Raw genomic sequence first — 16,449 nt, forward strand, 5'->3', positions numbered from 1 at the left:
GCTCTTTGCCTCTTATCATTATTTTGTATACTGTGGCTCTTTGCCAAGTTTGGATTTTGTTCTGCTGCTTCTGAGGAGGGACCTCTGGGGAGAGATCTCCGAACGTGTAGTCCTGTCTCCTATCCCTCGGAGACAACTGCACGGGCCAGCGAGCGAGCAGGGGACCCGTGTGGCACATGTTGGGTCACATCTTGCCGGTAGTTCTGCGTGTGGAGGACGCAGCACACCCTCACCATCACTGCAGGATTTTGACCCTCACTCCAAATGGCAAAATGCAATATGTGTTTAATAGATTATTGTTAAAATTAGATGCTTTTGTGTGAGTGTTTGTCTGTTTTGGCAGGTCACTGCGTGGTGTGGCTCTCTGACTCTCACAGCTTAACATTTTGGCTCTTTGTGTTGAACTTGTTCGACACCCCTGGGATAGTAGGTAGGACTTTGTCTTGCACATGGTCAACCTTGGTTTGATCCTTATACCCCACGTAATCCCCATGAGCCTCACCAGGAGTGATTCCTGAGTGCAATCAGTTGTAGCCAAAAAATAAATAAAATACACCAAGTTAAATAAACGCAACAAATCTCTAAGGTACATGGGATAATGTTCATGACATTTGTAGAGTTGAAGATAGGCAGGCTACCAAAAAGAGTAACTCTAGTGTAATTCAGGCTCACATGTGTAGAGAAAAGGGGGTAGAAGGGGAGGAAGGAGTATCTTTAAAGTCCCAATTAAAGAGCTTTAGTATTCAATACATCAGGGTTTAGATTCTTACCAGGCTACGTAATAGCTCTAAAAACCTTGATAATATAGTGTTATTTCCATAAAACAGTGTCAATAATACCTACTTTGAAGAACAGTTTGATGATTAAATAAGCCAGTAAGTGTTAAATGCGTGTCTTCGTTTAACACTCAGGAAATGCACACAATATTGGTCATGGGAGAATGCAAGTAAATCTGTTGCCTTTTTTTCTGACTTTGGGACAGGTGAAAGGTGCGTGTACTTTGTTTCTTATCTCCATGGACACAGGGGAGACAATAAAGCTTGCTTTTCTTTAGGAACAAACAGTCTAATCCCTTGATGGGAATACAGGCTACCTATGTGGAAAGAGACCTGGAGAGGTCACAGGCAATAATAAAAAAATAAATTCAAACTGGAGCCATGCTCTCTCATCATTTTATGACTTAAATAAGAAAAAAATGAAAACAGAGGAAGAGAGCAGAGAGAGAGAGAGAGAGAGAGAGAGAGAGAGAGAGAGAGAGAGAGAGAGAGAGAGAGGAGGGAGAACTTTTTGTGCATCCAGTTATGAAGCTTCTTAAAAAACTTTTTTTTTTTTTTTTTTTTTTGGTTTTTGGGCCACACTTGGTGGTGCTCAGAAATCGCTCCTGGCCACCACTGTTAGTCCTGGGCCAGCTGCTTGCAAGGCAAAGGCCCTACCGCTGTGCTATCTCTCCAGCTCCTCCAATACTTATTTTTATTTTTTTGGTCTTTTGGTCACACCCGGTGGTGCTCAGGGGTGACTCTGGTTCTGCACTCAGAAAATCACTCCAGGCATGCTTGGGGGACCATATGGGATGCTGGGAATGGAACCACCAGGACCATCAGTCCTGGTCAGTAGCATGCAAGGCTAACACCCTATGGCTGTGCTATCTCTCTGGCCCCAAGACATTTATTTTTAAAAGGTATTCAAGTCTGATTAATGTGAAAGAAAGTAATCCACTTTGACTACAATAAAAAAAAACAATAGCAACAACAATAAGATACACAATGAATAAAAAAAAAGGTATTCAAGTCTGGAGAATAATTATTCAGAATTGATGAGGGTCTGATGTTTTGCTGTTTTCAACAGTCACAATTTAAAAATAGTAAGAGTTTTAAATGTGCACTTTTCAGCTAACCAACAAAATTTCTTTATGAATGGGTATTAGCCCAATGTTTGTTGCATGTTTGTTTGTTTGTTTGGCAATGCTCAGAGGTTTCTATAGGCTTTACACTCAGGAATTACTCCTAGCAGTAATTACATCCCAGCAGGGATGCTGGGAATCAAACCCAGGGCAGAAGCATGCAAAGGCTCTACCCATTGCACTATACTCTGGCCCCTAGCCCATATTAAAAATAAAAAAAAAAACAGGGCCGGGCGGTGGCGCTGGAGGTAAGGTGCCTGCCTTGCCTGCGCTAGCCTAGGACGGACCGAGGTTCGATCCCCTGGTGTCCCATATGGTCCCCCAAGAAGCCAGGAGCAACTTCTGAGCGCATAGCCAGGAGTAACCCCTGAGCGTCACAGGGTGTGGCCCAAAAACCAAAAAAATAAATAAATAAATAAATAAAAATAAAAATAAAAAAGACAAACTCAGAGAAAATAATTTCTCAAGGTCACAGAGCAATTAAGTGGCACAGTTGGAACTCAAAATCAGTTTGACTTATATAATAAGCCACATATAAAGGCGTAGAATGGCTGGAGCTATATATAGCACAGCTGGTAAGGCATTTGCCTTGCATATGACTAACTCAGGTTCAATCCTCAGCAACCCATATGGTCCCCCAAATCTGCCAAGAGTAATTTCTGAGTACAGAGTCAAGAGTTACTCCTGAGTGTGCCCTCCCCCAAATCCTAAACAAACAAACAAAGGCTCGGGGTGAAACTCACTGGCAGAGAATATGCCTTGCTAGTGTAAGACCCTGAGTTTGATTTGCAGCACTACCAATATATATATATATATATATATATATATATATATATATGAGATTAGATTGATAGTACAGGAGGACACTTGCCTTGCATACAGCCAAACTGAATTCAATCTCCTGCATGCCATCTGCTTTCCCTGAACCTGCTAGGAGTAATTCTTTTTTTTTTTTTTTTTTTTTTTTTTTGGTTTTTGGGCCACACCCGGCGGTGCTCAGGGCTTACTCCTGGCTGTCTGCTCAGAAATAGCTCCTGGCAGGCACAGGGGACCCTATGGAACACCGGGATTCGAACCAACCACCTTTGGTCCTGGATCGGCTGCTTGCAAGGCAAACGCCGCTGTGCTATCTCTCCGGGCCCAGGAGCAATTCTTGATGCAGATCCTGGAGTAAGCCCAGAGCACTGCAGAATATGGCCCCAAAACAAAACCCCAATTTTATTTTTGTTTTTGGGCCACCCCCGGCAGTGCTCATAAATTACGACTGGCTCTGCAGTCAGAAATCACTCCTGGCAGGCTTGGAGAACCATATGGAATGCATATGGTTTGCAGGGATTGAACCCAGGTTTCTCTGGGGTTGGCCACATGCAAGGGAAACACGTCCTACCACTGTGCTATCTCTCCGGTCCCAAAACCCAAATATTTTTATTTTATTTTTTATTTTAGGGCTATATTTGTTGATACTCAGGGCTTAGTCCTGAGTATCAGGGGTCACTCCTCAGTATTCAGGAATCACTCTTGGTGGTACTCAAGAGACCATATGTGATTCCAGGAACAAACCTGGGTCATCTAGGTGTAAAGCAGATCCCTTAACCCCTATATTATTTCTCCAACCCTCCTCAAATATTTATTTACTGGCTTAGGAGCCACACCCAGCAACTCTCTGCTCAGGGGTTACTCCTGGCTCTGTACTCAGGAATTACTCCTGGCAATGATGGGGACCACATGGATGATAGTGATTGAACCTGGGTCAGCTACACACAAAACAAAGCCCCTACCTGTGCATTATCACTCCTATTCCCCCCCCCCCGACTTAAACAAATATTTCTGAAGCTAAACCTTACATACTATACTATAAATTTATCTGGCCTGCAGCTCCAAAAATCTGCCTTTAGTAAATGAACAAACAGAAAGAGCCATTAATTATATCCAGGGCTACTGATGTATTGCCCATTGTTCTAGCACTTCTGGGTGGTTGTATTACCCATTTTAGAAAGCCCATAACATAACTACTCCCATCTACTCCCTAGTCCCTGGAAACTGCCATTCAACGTCCTATCTCCATGACAGATTTATGTAAGTGGGGTCCTTTTTATCTGTTCTTTTGTGTTGGCTTTTTTTCATCCAGCATAATGTTCTTATCCATGATGTAACATGTGACAAAATAGTTTAGGGGGGGTCACTCCAGGAAGTGTGACTTAGAAATCACACGGTGGGGGGGCATAAGTGATGCCAGTATTCAAAGCAATGTTGCAGCTACATCTACATGCAAGGTAAGTGCCTTAACCTCTGGACTATCTCTCTGGCACAAGATTTTATTTTTGAAGACTAAATAAACACATCATTGCATATGTGCTCAATGCATCAGTGAATGATGAACCACAGGAATAGATAACAGTGGTCCCAATCACCCAAGACCTCCTACTATGCATTTCTCAGAACACATGATTATAATCATGCATTATCTCCATCTACTGGTGTGTTCCTGATCCTCTGGGCTACTCCTATCATTATGAGTAGTGGCTGCAGTGACATAGGTATGATAAAAAAAACTTTTCATTTTAATCAACTGGATAGAAAGCCATAGAAAATTCCATATTTATTTTAGTTCTGGTATTTGGATCCTACCTGGCTATGCTCAAGGATTACTCCTAGCTCTGTGCTCAAGGATCACTCCTGAGGTATAAGGCAAGTAAGTAAACACCCTCCTCACTTAGCCTCAGGAAAAAAAATATCTGTATCTAAATAGAAGGCCACATGGCAGCACATATACTAAAACTGGAACAATATAGAGAAGATTAGCATAGCCCCTGCACAAGGATGGCACACAAATTTGTGAAGTGCATTCCATATTTAAAAAAAAATGTAAGGAATAAACCAGGATTGAAGCCCTTTTAACCTTTTGAGGCCTGCAGCTTCCTTTCCCCCACTAAACCCATTTCCTTATCTGTAAAATAGGATCTAATCCCTTGCTCCTTGGGGTAGGGCTTGTGTGATAAGGAAAAGCACACAGTGTGTCAGCCCACAGGAGGTGCTTCTTCCCTGACCCAATTAACAGGAGAAAGAACCTGAAAGCAGACAGGGAAGTAGCAAGGCTCACTGAGATAAGAAGTGGCAAAGCAAGCAAGAAACCAGGTCTTCCTGCTCCAAAGTTCAAGACTGTTTCCATACCAGCTTGTCTGATGAGAGTTAGTCAACTGTGTCCATAGTATTTGCCTTATCCATGTCCACCTGTACTATTAGAAAAGCTTTTCTTTTCTTTTCCTTTTGAGTTTTTGGGCCACACATGGTGACGCTCAGGGGTTACTCCTGGCTCTGCACTCAGAAATAGCTCCTCCTTGGGTCCATGGTGTAAGCTGTCATGATAAAGTCCATAATACCTAGACAGAAATCATTCCTGGCAGGCTCAGGGGACCATATGGGATGCTGGGAATCGAAACTGGGTCCACCCTGGGTTGGCTGCATGCAAGGCAAAAATGCCTTACCGCTGTGCTATCTCTCCAGCCCCAAAAGCTTTCTTTTCATACAATTAACAAGAAAACCTAATAGGGGGGCTGGAGAGATAGCATGGTGGTAGGGCGTTTGCCTTGCATGCAAAAGGACGGTGGTTTGAATCCCGGCATCCCATATGGTCCCCCGAGCCTGCCAGGAGCGATTTCTAAGCATAGAGCCAGGAGTAACCCCTGAGCGCTGCTGGGTGTGACCAAAAAAAAAAAAAACCCAAACAAACAAACAAACAAAAAAAAACCCCACAACTTTCACTTAATATTTTAAAGATTTTTCTCAATAGAAATATATATTCCCATATCTTTTTGTTTACTTGAAGTTTTGTTTTGTTCATTTGTTCGTTTTTTTTGGAGGCCACACCTAACAGTGCTCAAGGTTGACTCCTGGCTGGTCTTTGGGAACCATTATGTGGTTTCAGGGATGAAATCCAGGTTGGCTATGTGCAAGGCAAAATGCCTTACCAGTAGTACTGTTTCTCCAGCCCAAGAAATACATTATTTTCATAATCAAAAAAAATTCTATTTTTAAATGCTGGCAGCAATTAAAGAAATACAGATGAAAAAGCATTATATATCCCTTAAGCTAGAATCTGACTTGTTATTGAAGATTTTGAGTGTTTGAGCCACTCCCAGTGGTGCTTGGGGTTACTTCCAGCAGTGCTTGGCTAAATATAGTGCCAGGGTGTGAACACTGGAGTTAGCCTTCTGCAAGGTTACTCTGTATTATCACTCTGGCCCCTTGTTACTGCATATATTGGTTTTGGGTTTGAATTTTTTTTGGTTTGGAATAATACCCAACAGTGCTCAGGGGTTACTCCTGGCTCTACACTCAGGAATCACTCCAGGTGGATGTGAGGGGAACATGAAATTTTGAAGATTGAACCCAGGTCACCCTGTGAAAGGTAAACATCCTACCTGCTGTACTCTCTCTTTGGCTAGTTTGCTGCATTTTTTTGTTTGTTTGTTTGTTTTTTTGGATCACACCTGGCTGCACTCAGGGGTTACTCCTGGCTCTATGCTCAGAAATCACTCCTGGCAGGCTCGGGAGACCATATGGGATGCTGGGATTTGAACCGCCATCCTTCTGCATGCAAGGCAAATACCCTACCTCCATGCTATCTCTCCAGCCCCTTTCCTGCATATTTTGAGATAAAACCACAAAATAAAAACAAACAGCAGTAACCCTATACCACTAAGAACCATCTTTTTGTGATTATCTTTTAGTTTTGTTTTTTGGGGGCCACATTTGCCAGCGCTCAGGGGTTACTCCTGGCTATACACTCAGAAATCAACCCTGACAGGCTTAGGGGACCATATGGGATGCCAGAATAGAACCCAGGCCGGCTTCCTGCAAGGCAAATGCTGTACTGTTATGCTGTGCTATCGCTCCAGCCCCTTTCTGTGGTTATCTTAAGTAAATGGAACTAAGGATTTATCTTACCTGAATGGAATTTTTTCTTTTCTTTTCTTTGTTTTTGTTTTTGGGTCACACCCGGCAGCACTCAGGGGACCATATGGGGTGCTGGGATTTGAACTATCTGCATGCAAGGCAAATGCCCTACCTCCATGCTATCTCTCCAGCCCTGGATGGAATTTTTTATAATTTACTAGCTAGATTTCTTTCTTTTCTTTTCTTTCCTTTTTTTCCTTTCCTTTGCTTTTTTTTTTTCTTCTTTTTGGTTTTTGGGTCACTCCCAGCAGCGTTCAGGGGCTATTCCTGGCTCTACACTCAGAAATCGCCCCCCCCCCCCCCCGCAGGCTCGGGGGACCATATGGGATGCTGAGATTCGAATCACCGTCCTTCTGCATGCAAGGCAAATGTCTTATTTCCATGCTTTCTCTCCAGCCCCTAGCTAGATTTTTTTTTTCTTTTGACTTAGGTTACTGAAAAATATGTAGTGCAATGATTACTGCAATCCACTAAGCTGAAGACATTGCTATGAGCCTTTTTTTTTTTTTTTTTTTGGTCTTTGGGCCACACCCATCAACACTCAGGGGTTACTCCTGGCTCTGTGCTCAAAAAATCACACCTGGCAGGCACAGGGGACCATATGAGATGCCGGGATTCAAACCACCCTTGGTCCTGAGTCAGCTGCTTGCAAGGCAAATGCCCTACCACTATGCTATCTCTCTGGCCCTGCTATGAGCTTTTAGGTGCTGTTTAATTTATGTCACACACATACAAGTTCAAAAGTTTTTTGTTTTTGTTTTTTTTTTTTTTTTGGTTTCTGGGTCACACCCGGCAATGCTCAGGGGTTACTCCTGGCTGTCTGCTCAGAAGTAGCTCCTGGCAGGCACGGGGGACCATATGGGACACCGGGATTCGAACCAACCACCTTTGGTCCTGGATTGGCTGCTTGCAAGGCAAACACCGCTGTGCTATCTCTCCGGGCCCCAAAAGTTCTTCTTGAAATCACCACTACAAGTAGTGTGAAGGACTTCGAAATAAATAGTAGTAGTTGAATTAAAACTCCAACTCTCAATAATCTATTACAATTACTCTTTCCCTATCTCCAGTTATTTACTAAACTCAAATATGACAAAATGCAATGCTGCAAAGATCTTGCCAAAAACTTTAAAAATAAAAACCACACCCCACTCAACACTATGCTCACTGGTGCTCTCGAATGCAGCGAAGGATGTAAATAACTTAGCATCCTAAAGATAGAGCTGCCTCTGTGTGTGTGTGGGTGTGTGTGTGTGTGTGTGTGTGTGTGTGTGTGTGTGTGTGTGTGTGTGTGTGTGTGTGTGAAGAGCTCAATGTCTGCTATCAGTGTGACTTAGTGAGGAGACACAATGTGTTACCATGATTAACAGCGCCTGAAAACATGAAGGTCCCAAACTGTGGTGCAGATGTGAGATGCTGATGAGCTCATTGTGATGATCTTCTACTGCCAAGAACTAGGCTCGAACAGCACCACCCTACAAAGTCTGGGAAAAGGTCCAGAATGAAGTCATCAGGGGGAAAAAGAGAGTATTATACAACTCAACGCACAACCACTCTCAGATAGGGCTGGAGGGAAGGACCCTGGAAAAGGTCCCACACCCTTAGTTTGCATAGGGAAAAAAAGGTCCCAAAGAGGCTGAATTACTAGCCCCAGGCCACACCACAAGCTACTAATTGCTTTAGAACCCATTCCTCCATTAAGCACTTACAGACTTGATTTAGACCCCTCTGAGGGGTCTAACTTAGTTTATCATTTGAATATGTGTGCTGCCAATTAAGAAAGTAACCTGGCACCTAAAGTTAGTTTAAGTAGATAAGAAAGGGTTTCCCCTAAGTGGCTTCAAAAGTGCTTGGAAATCACTTTGTTGTTGATTTCTGGACCACACCTGACAGTGCTCTGGGCTCACTCCTAACTGGTGCTCAGGAAAGGTAGGAAGAAACTGAGATAACATCTTAGGTGTCAGAGACCTAAAAGGGTAAGGGGATTTGGGTATCTGCAAGTCAAGCAGTTTACCACTGCACTATCTCTGATTCTGTGATGTCACTCCTAAAAAACAGCATTTAGGGGGCTGGAACGATAGCACATCAGCGGGGCATTTGGCAACCCAGGATAAACCCAGGTTTGATTCCTGACATCCCATATGTCCCTGGAGTCTGCCAGGAGCGATTTCTGCGATTTCTGAGCACAGAGCCAGTAGTAACCCCATGGCACTGGCGGGTGTGACCCAAAAACCAACCAACCAAACAAACAAACAAAAACACTAAAAACAGAATTTAGAAATAGCTGCCAGAGGCAGGAGCAATAGTACAGTGGGTAGAACACTTGAATTACACATGGCTGACCTGGGTTTAATCAACAACATCCCATATGGTCTCCTGAGCACCACCAGAAGTGGTTCTATTTTTTGGGGGGTTTTGGGCCACACCGGCAGGCACTCAGGGGTTACTCCTGGCTCTGCTCTCAGAAATCGCTCCTGGCAGGCTTGGGGAACTATATAGGATGCAGAGGATTGAACCCGGTTCTCTAGCCCAGGTCAGTGTTTGCATGAAGGCAAACACCCTACGGCTATGCTATCACTCTGGTTCTGCAGGAGTGATTCTTGAGTGCAGAGCCTGGAGTAACCCCTGAGCATCTTGGGCTGTGGCCCAATTAAAAAGAAGAAGAAGAAGGAGAAGGAGAAGGAGAAGGAGAAGGAGAAGGAGAAGGAGAAGGAGAAGGAGAAGGAGAAGGAGAAGGAGGAGAAGAAGGAGAAGAAGGAGAAGGAGAGAAGAAGAAGAAGAGAAGAAGAAGAAGAAGGAGAAGGAGAAGAAGAAGAAGAAGAAGAAGAAGAAGAGAAGAAGAAGGAAGAAGGAAGAAGAAGAAGGAAGAAGAGAAGAAAGAAGAAAGAAGGAAAAGAAGAAAGAAAAGAGAAGAGAAGAAAGAAGAAAGAAGAAAGAAGAAAAAGAAGAAAGAAGAAAGAAGAAAGAAAGAAAGAAAAGAAGAAAGAAGAAAGAAGAAGAGAAGAAAGAAGAGAAGAAGAAGAAGAAGAAAAAGAAGAAGAAGAAAAAAAAAAAAAAAGAAAGAAAAAAAGAAAGAAGAAAGAGAAGAAGAAAGAAGAAAGAGAGAAAAAAGAAGAAAGAAAAAGAGAAAGAAGAAAGAAGAAGAAAGAAGAAAGAAGAAAGAAGAAAGAAGAAGAAAGAGAAGAAAAGAAGAGAAAGAAAGAAGAAAGAAGAAGAAGAAAGAAGAAAGAAGAGAAAAGAAGAAGAAGAAGAAGAAAGAAGAGAAGAAAGAAGAAAAAAGAAAAGAAAAGAAACTCAGCCAGAGGGATGGCAAAGGAGTTACACAGCTTGCCTTGCACGTTACCAACTCTGTTTTAATCCAGTTTCATTCCTGGCACTTAAAGGTCCCTGAGCATCACCAGAAAAATAAAATATAAATGTTAAAAGTTCCCCAAGTAACTTTTGACATCAGGGATACACTGTCCCACCTGAAAAACAGGCACATGTGGGAGGAGAGAGCAATGGGCTTGGCATACAATCATCTGAGCAAGTCTTTTCTGTGCCTCTCCTCTCCCCTCCCTACCACTCCCCTCCCTTCTCCTCTCCTCTCCGACAAGTGAGATTAATAGCCACGTACAAATAGTAGCCATGTAAGGACTAAAGGAGACAAGCATAGTCTTAGAACAGTGCGTGGTTCAACATGTGTTCGTTATTACTGGCTTCTCATTATCTTTAACAACCCTGGGGTTTTTTAGTTAATACTAACAAGTGCATCTCAACCTTAATGAGGACAGAAAACAACCAGCATCTTGGCAACATGCAAACTGGTTTGCAAAATCTCAGATGAAATTTTGCATTTCTAACAAACCAAAGGGAACACACTTTGAGAAGCAAAGACCTACTTTTTAAGGCCACTCAGTCTCCCTGGAAATCTACTTTCTTTATGCAAACAATCAAAAAGTGCCCCCCATTGCTCATATATAATTACAATAGTCCGCTACTGCCCCTCTTAATCATGCCAGTGTCCTGGGACCAGAACAAAAAAATTAAGTGGGAACATTAATAAATGAGAATGCACAGGCAATAGTTTCTAAACTGTAAAGCCATGCAAGTCACACAGTAGGCTTATCAGACTTGTTAAGCAGAATGTTGTGTCTCCACAGAGTAGTTTAAATGTGCAAGTGCATTTACTAGCATAGTGAAAGGGAGGCCTGAATTCCCTTGTTCAGACAGATACTCCATTCAAGGATCCTCCAGGAATTCTGGCGCAGCACACAGCTTTTCAAGGGATTTCCAAAGCAAAAGCTTTGCAACTTTAGCAATGTTGCTCCAGGGAAAGAACTGGGTTGGCAGGGAGACCATGGCAACCTGAGTCCCTGAGAGTGATTTCTCTAGGGATCCTGTGCTCTTTCTGAGCTGGACAGCCTCTTTACAGCTTTAGCAGCCAAGATCTTGAGTCAGGACAGCAATACCAACAGCATGAGGTTGAGAGACACTGACTGTCCTGGCACAGCCTGTGCCTGCTGCTCCTGCTCCACAAGCTGGCAAAGGGACCCAACTTCGAGAGAGGCAAGGCTTTTATTTGTCCACAGTGGGTGGAGGCTCTCAGGAGTTGCTCCAGGCTGACTTCTTGCAGTGTAATCTGGGTTTTCCTCCACAGAGATGATCGATCTGGCATGATGCTTACAACCTGGGTCTCTCCACCATGAGATTCTGAGAAAGCAACGGCCATGTCTTCTTCACTGAATACCTTACCATTGTGTGGTCCTATGGTCCAATCCTTAACTACTTAGGCCCCAACCCCAGGGGTCATTCTTGATTCCTATAGTCCCTGCCTCTCCCTCCCACATCCTATGGGTTCCATCTTGGAAACACATCCCCAAACCTTCTCTCACCATCTCACTGCCATCCCCCTTAGAGGGCCAACAGAAGCTCTTACTTTGCTTCTGATTTCCAAACAGTTTGCTGGGGCAAAAGATAGTACAGCGGTAGGGCGTTTGCTTTAGACGCTTAAGGATGGTGGTTCGAATCCTGGCATTCCATATGGTCCCTCGAGTCTGCCAGGAGTGATTTCTGACCTTAGAGCCAGGAGTAACCCGAGTGCTTCCGGGTATGACCCAAAAACCAACCAACCAAACAAACAAACTAAAAACCAAAAAAAAAAAAAAAAATACAGTTTGCCATTCTGTCTGTTAGTTGGTTTGTGGGCCATTGATACTGGGTATTAGGACAAAACAGGCTCTGTACTCTGTGTGTGTGCCTGGAGCGTCAGCCCAAAGATATCATTCTTTTTCTTTTTTTTTTTTCTTTTTTTTTGGTTTTTGGGTCATACCTGGCTACACTCAGGGGTCACTCCTGGCTCTACACTCAGAAATCGCTCCTGACATGCTCGGGGACCATACGGGATGCCGGGATTCAAACCACAGACCTTCTGCATGAAAGGCAAACACCTTACCTCCATGCTATCTCTCTGCCCCCCATTCTTTTTTTTTTTTTTTTTTTGGGCCACACCCATTTGTCGCTCAGGGGTTACTCCTGGCTATGCGCTCAGAAGTCGCTCCTGGCTTGGGGGACCATATGGGACGCCGGGGGATCAAACCGCGGTCCATCCTAGGCTAGCGCAGGCAAGGCAGGCACCTTACCTCCAGCGCCACCGCCCGGCCCCCCATTCTTTTTTTTTTTTAAATCAGTGTTCTTATTTTTATTTATTTGGAAGAGGGCACATCCTATTGTGCTTAGAGCTTACTCCTGGCTGTGCTCAGGGATCACTATTGGCAAGGCCAGGGGATCATATGGGGAACAGGGATCAAACTTAGGACTGCTGAGTGCAAGGTAAGTGCCCTACCAGCTCTATTATCTTTCAGGCTTCAGAGATACCATGCTTGTGCCCCCTGGTAAATCATTAATCATATAGAGAGAGGCCAAAGTAGTTTTTGATTTTTTTCTTTTGGTTTTGGGTCACACCTGGTAGCAGTCAGAGGCTACTCCTGGCTCTGTGCTCAGAACTTGCTCTTGGCAGGCATGGGGGACCATAAAACAGGGGACCGGGGCCGGGCGGTGGCGCTGAAGGTAAGGTGCCTGCCTTGCCTGCGCTAGCCTTGGACGAACCACGGTTCGATCCCCTGGTGTCCCATATGGTCCCCCAAGCCAGGAGCAACTTCTGAGCACATAGCCAGGAGTAACCCCTGAGCGTTACCGGGTGTGGCCCAAAAGCCCAAAAAAAAAAAAAAACAGGGGACCATATGGGATGCCAGGATTTGAACCACTGTCTGTCCTGGATCAGCTGAGAGCAAGGCAAATACCTACCACTGTGCTATCTCTCTGGTCACATAGTTTTTTATTTTTGTTTCAGAGCCACAGCCAGTGGTGCTCTTGGGTCACTACTAGTGGTGTTTGGGGGTCTATATGGTGTGATAAGGAGTAAAAAATGTTTAATTTTAATCAACAAAAACTAGCTCATATCAGGGCTGGAGAGATAGCATGGATACATGCAGAAGGACAGTGGTTCGAATCCCGGCATCCCTATGGTCCCCTGAAGCGATATCTGAGCAGAGCGCCAGGAGTAACCCCTGTGCGCTGCCGGGTGTGACCCAAAAAACAAAAAACAAAAATTAAAAAATAAAAACTAGCTCATATCATATACCTTCTTAGAGTCTTCAACACATTTCCATTACTTTTAGAATAAAATTTTAATTCCTGGGGCCAAAGAAATAGTACAGTGAATAGGGTGTTTGATTTGTAGGTGGTAGACCCCAAGTTCAATCGCTAGCATCCATATGGACCCCTGAGCCTACCTGGAGTGATCCCTGGATACAGAGCTGGGAGTAAGCCCTGAGCATCGCTGGGTCAGGCCAAAACAAACTAGTCAATTCCTTTCTCTGGCCTAAAAGTCTATAACATCTGTGACCTCATCCCCAACTTCACATCAGCCCAATTCTCCATTCTCAATGCCCACACCAATCACTTTCAGCCTTCTTGATGTTCCCAGAAATGACCAAACTACCCACTTCAGTGTCTTTATCTTAGCTGTTTTCTCCCACGTTTTGGGGGAACAGGGGTGGTTTGAGGCACATATAGCTGCATTCTGGGGCTCTTTCTAGACATGCTCAGGGAACCATATGAAGCACTGGGGACTAAACCAGAGCCATGCATAACAAGTGCCTTAACTGCTGTACTATCTCTCCAGCTTCCAAGCTACCTTTGCAAATGCTCTGAACCTTTTCAGACTTCTTGATAGCAAATTTCAGGACACCTTACAGAGAGGCCTTTTCTAAGCACCCCATAAAGTAGCAGCTTCCAAGCCTTTGAGCAGTTACTCTCCTTAATGTCACATCTACTGTACTTTCCACGATGTCAAGTCCTCACAGTATTTATTCCTCTCCAATTTACTTTGTTCATTTACTGGTGTATTTTTCCATTGCTATCACTAGAATAACCATTAATGGGTGGCATATTGACCCCCAGAGACCACAGAAATCATCTAAGGGACAGGAATTAACCTCAAATGCTAATGGGGGTGTGGGAGCCCTCTGTTTATTCAAGGGAAAAAGATTTCCAGGGGCACTAGTGATACTTTTTTCTGAAAAGGGGACGGTAGTCAAGTAAGTCTGGGAGCCTCTGCACTAGAATGTGAGGAGTCTGTAATAAGGACCTCAGCTACATCCCCACCATCAAATCACAGGCCTGAGCATGCCTAATGGATTCCAGGTATTCAGCAAATGGTGGATGTCTAAAGCGGCTGTGCGGCTCACATGCTTATGTGAAATGGGCCAGCTTCTTTCCCTCCATCCCCTATGTGTAAAAATGGATGTTAGACATGGTGGATGACTGATCCATTCACGACTGAATGGGTGCATGACTGAAGCTCAATCATGAACAACTTTCTCAAAGTAATTCAATTTAAAAATTATTAAAAAAAAAAGAAGGGGGGGAGGGTAGAGAGATAGCACAGCGGTAGAGCATTAGCCGTGCATGCAGGACTGTGGTTCGAATCCCAGAATCCCATATGGTGCCCCAAGTCTGCCAGGGGCCAATTTCTGAGCGTAGAACCAGGAGTAGCCCCTGAGCACTGCCGGATGTGACCCAAAAACCAAACCAAACCGAACAAAAATTATTATAAAAGGGGACTGGAGTGATAGCACAGCAGTAGGGTGTTTGCTTTGCATGCAACCAACACAGGGCAGACCCCAGTTCGATTCCTGGCATTCCATATGGTCCCCCAAGCCAGAAGCAATTTCTGAGCACAGAGCCAGGAGTAACCCCTGAGCATCCCTGAGTGTGACCCTCTCAATAAATAATAATTAAAAATATTAAAAAAAATTTTTTAGGGGCCAGAGAGATAGTACACTAGTAGGGTATTTGCCTTGTGCATAGCCAACCCGGGATGAACCTGGGTTCAATTCCTGTCATCCCACTGGTCCCCTGAGGCTGCCAGGATCGATTTCTGAGCACAGAGCCAGAAGTAACCCCTGAGCACCACTGGGTGTGGCCCAAAAACAAAACAAAGCAAAACAAAATCAAAAACATTTTTTAATAGGGGTTCAGAGTCTGGAGGTCCCGTCCATGCAGAGGTTTTATAATACAATGGGTGATGACACCTTTCAATATTTTTGCATTTGTTTTGGTTGTTTGTTGTTTGTTTTGGGGCCACACCTAGCGGCACTCAGAGGTTACTCCTCAATCAGTGCTCAGAAATTGCTTCTGGCAGGCTTGGGGGAACCATATAGGATGCCGGGAATTAAACCAGGAAGGGTTGGTCCCAGGTTGGCCGTGTGCAAGGCAAACATCCTGCTACTATACTATGTCACTCTGACCCCTCAATATTTTTGTAAACCACCACACAACATCAGTAGAACACGGGGATGGTGACCAGCATTGTGCAGGTCCTTTCTCACAGACCTGTAAGTTGGTGAATAAAAGGATCTCAGAGAAACCAAATGGAGGCTTCTAAGCCACACACCTTGCAGAAATACAGGACACTGGGGCCAGAGTGAAAGTACAATAGGTAGGGTACCTGCTTTGCGCATGTCCAACCCAGGTTCGATCCCTCTCACCCCAATGGTCCCTCTGAGTTCCCCATTAGTGAGTGATCCCTGAGTCCAGAACCAGAGTAAGCCCTGAGCACTGCTGGCTATCATTTCAAAATAAAAAAAGTGTAGGGATCTGGAAGAAATAGGGGTTGGTGGTTGGATTCTACAATGGAGCCAGCACCAAATATAGTTTACTCAAAGAAGTCCTTTCACAGGCCAGTAATATGCAAAGTAAGCTGTCAAGTTCTTGACACAGGAGATAGGGCTTATCTGTGTCCCTCCTCTGTGCTCCTTAGTAGGTGATTTAGTCTAGTGACTGAGCTGGCATCCTTCTACCAGTTTCCATTTTTCCCCTCTATTCATTAATTTTAAAATAATGGGGCCAGAGAGATAGCACAGAGGTAGGGCTTTTGCTTTGCATGCAGAAGGACAGTGGTTCGAATCCCAGCATCTCATGTGGTCCCCCGAGCCTGCCAGGGGTGATTTTTGAGCATAGAGCCAGGAGTAGCCCCTGAGCGCTGCTGGGTGTGGCCCTAAAACCAAAAACAAACAAACAAACAAATAAATAAAGGATAGAGATGAGGGCTG

The 16,449-nt window shown here is 44.2% G+C and overlaps 2 protein-coding genes and 1 non-coding gene across 3 annotated transcripts in view; 2 read left to right on the forward strand and 1 right to left on the reverse strand.

The window, feature by feature from the left end:
* The window catches only part of COMMD7 (COMM domain containing 7), a 911,502-nt gene that overhangs the window by 429,442 nt on the left and 465,611 nt on the right, over positions 1–16,449 (forward strand). The window lies entirely within an intron of this gene.
* The window catches only part of KIF3B (kinesin family member 3B), a 54,996-nt gene that overhangs the window by 33,148 nt on the left and 5,399 nt on the right, over positions 1–16,449 (reverse strand). The window lies entirely within an intron of this gene.
* LOC126019899 (U6 spliceosomal RNA) lies at positions 4,652–4,755 on the forward strand. Its single transcript, XR_007499510.1, has one exon. It is a non-coding gene; the product is annotated as a U6 spliceosomal RNA (small nuclear RNA).

Source organism: Suncus etruscus, chromosome 9, assembly GCF_024139225.1.
Source record: "Suncus etruscus isolate mSunEtr1 chromosome 9, mSunEtr1.pri.cur, whole genome shotgun sequence".
In the NCBI taxonomy this organism is placed as follows: Eukaryota; Metazoa; Chordata; class Mammalia; order Eulipotyphla; family Soricidae; genus Suncus; species Suncus etruscus.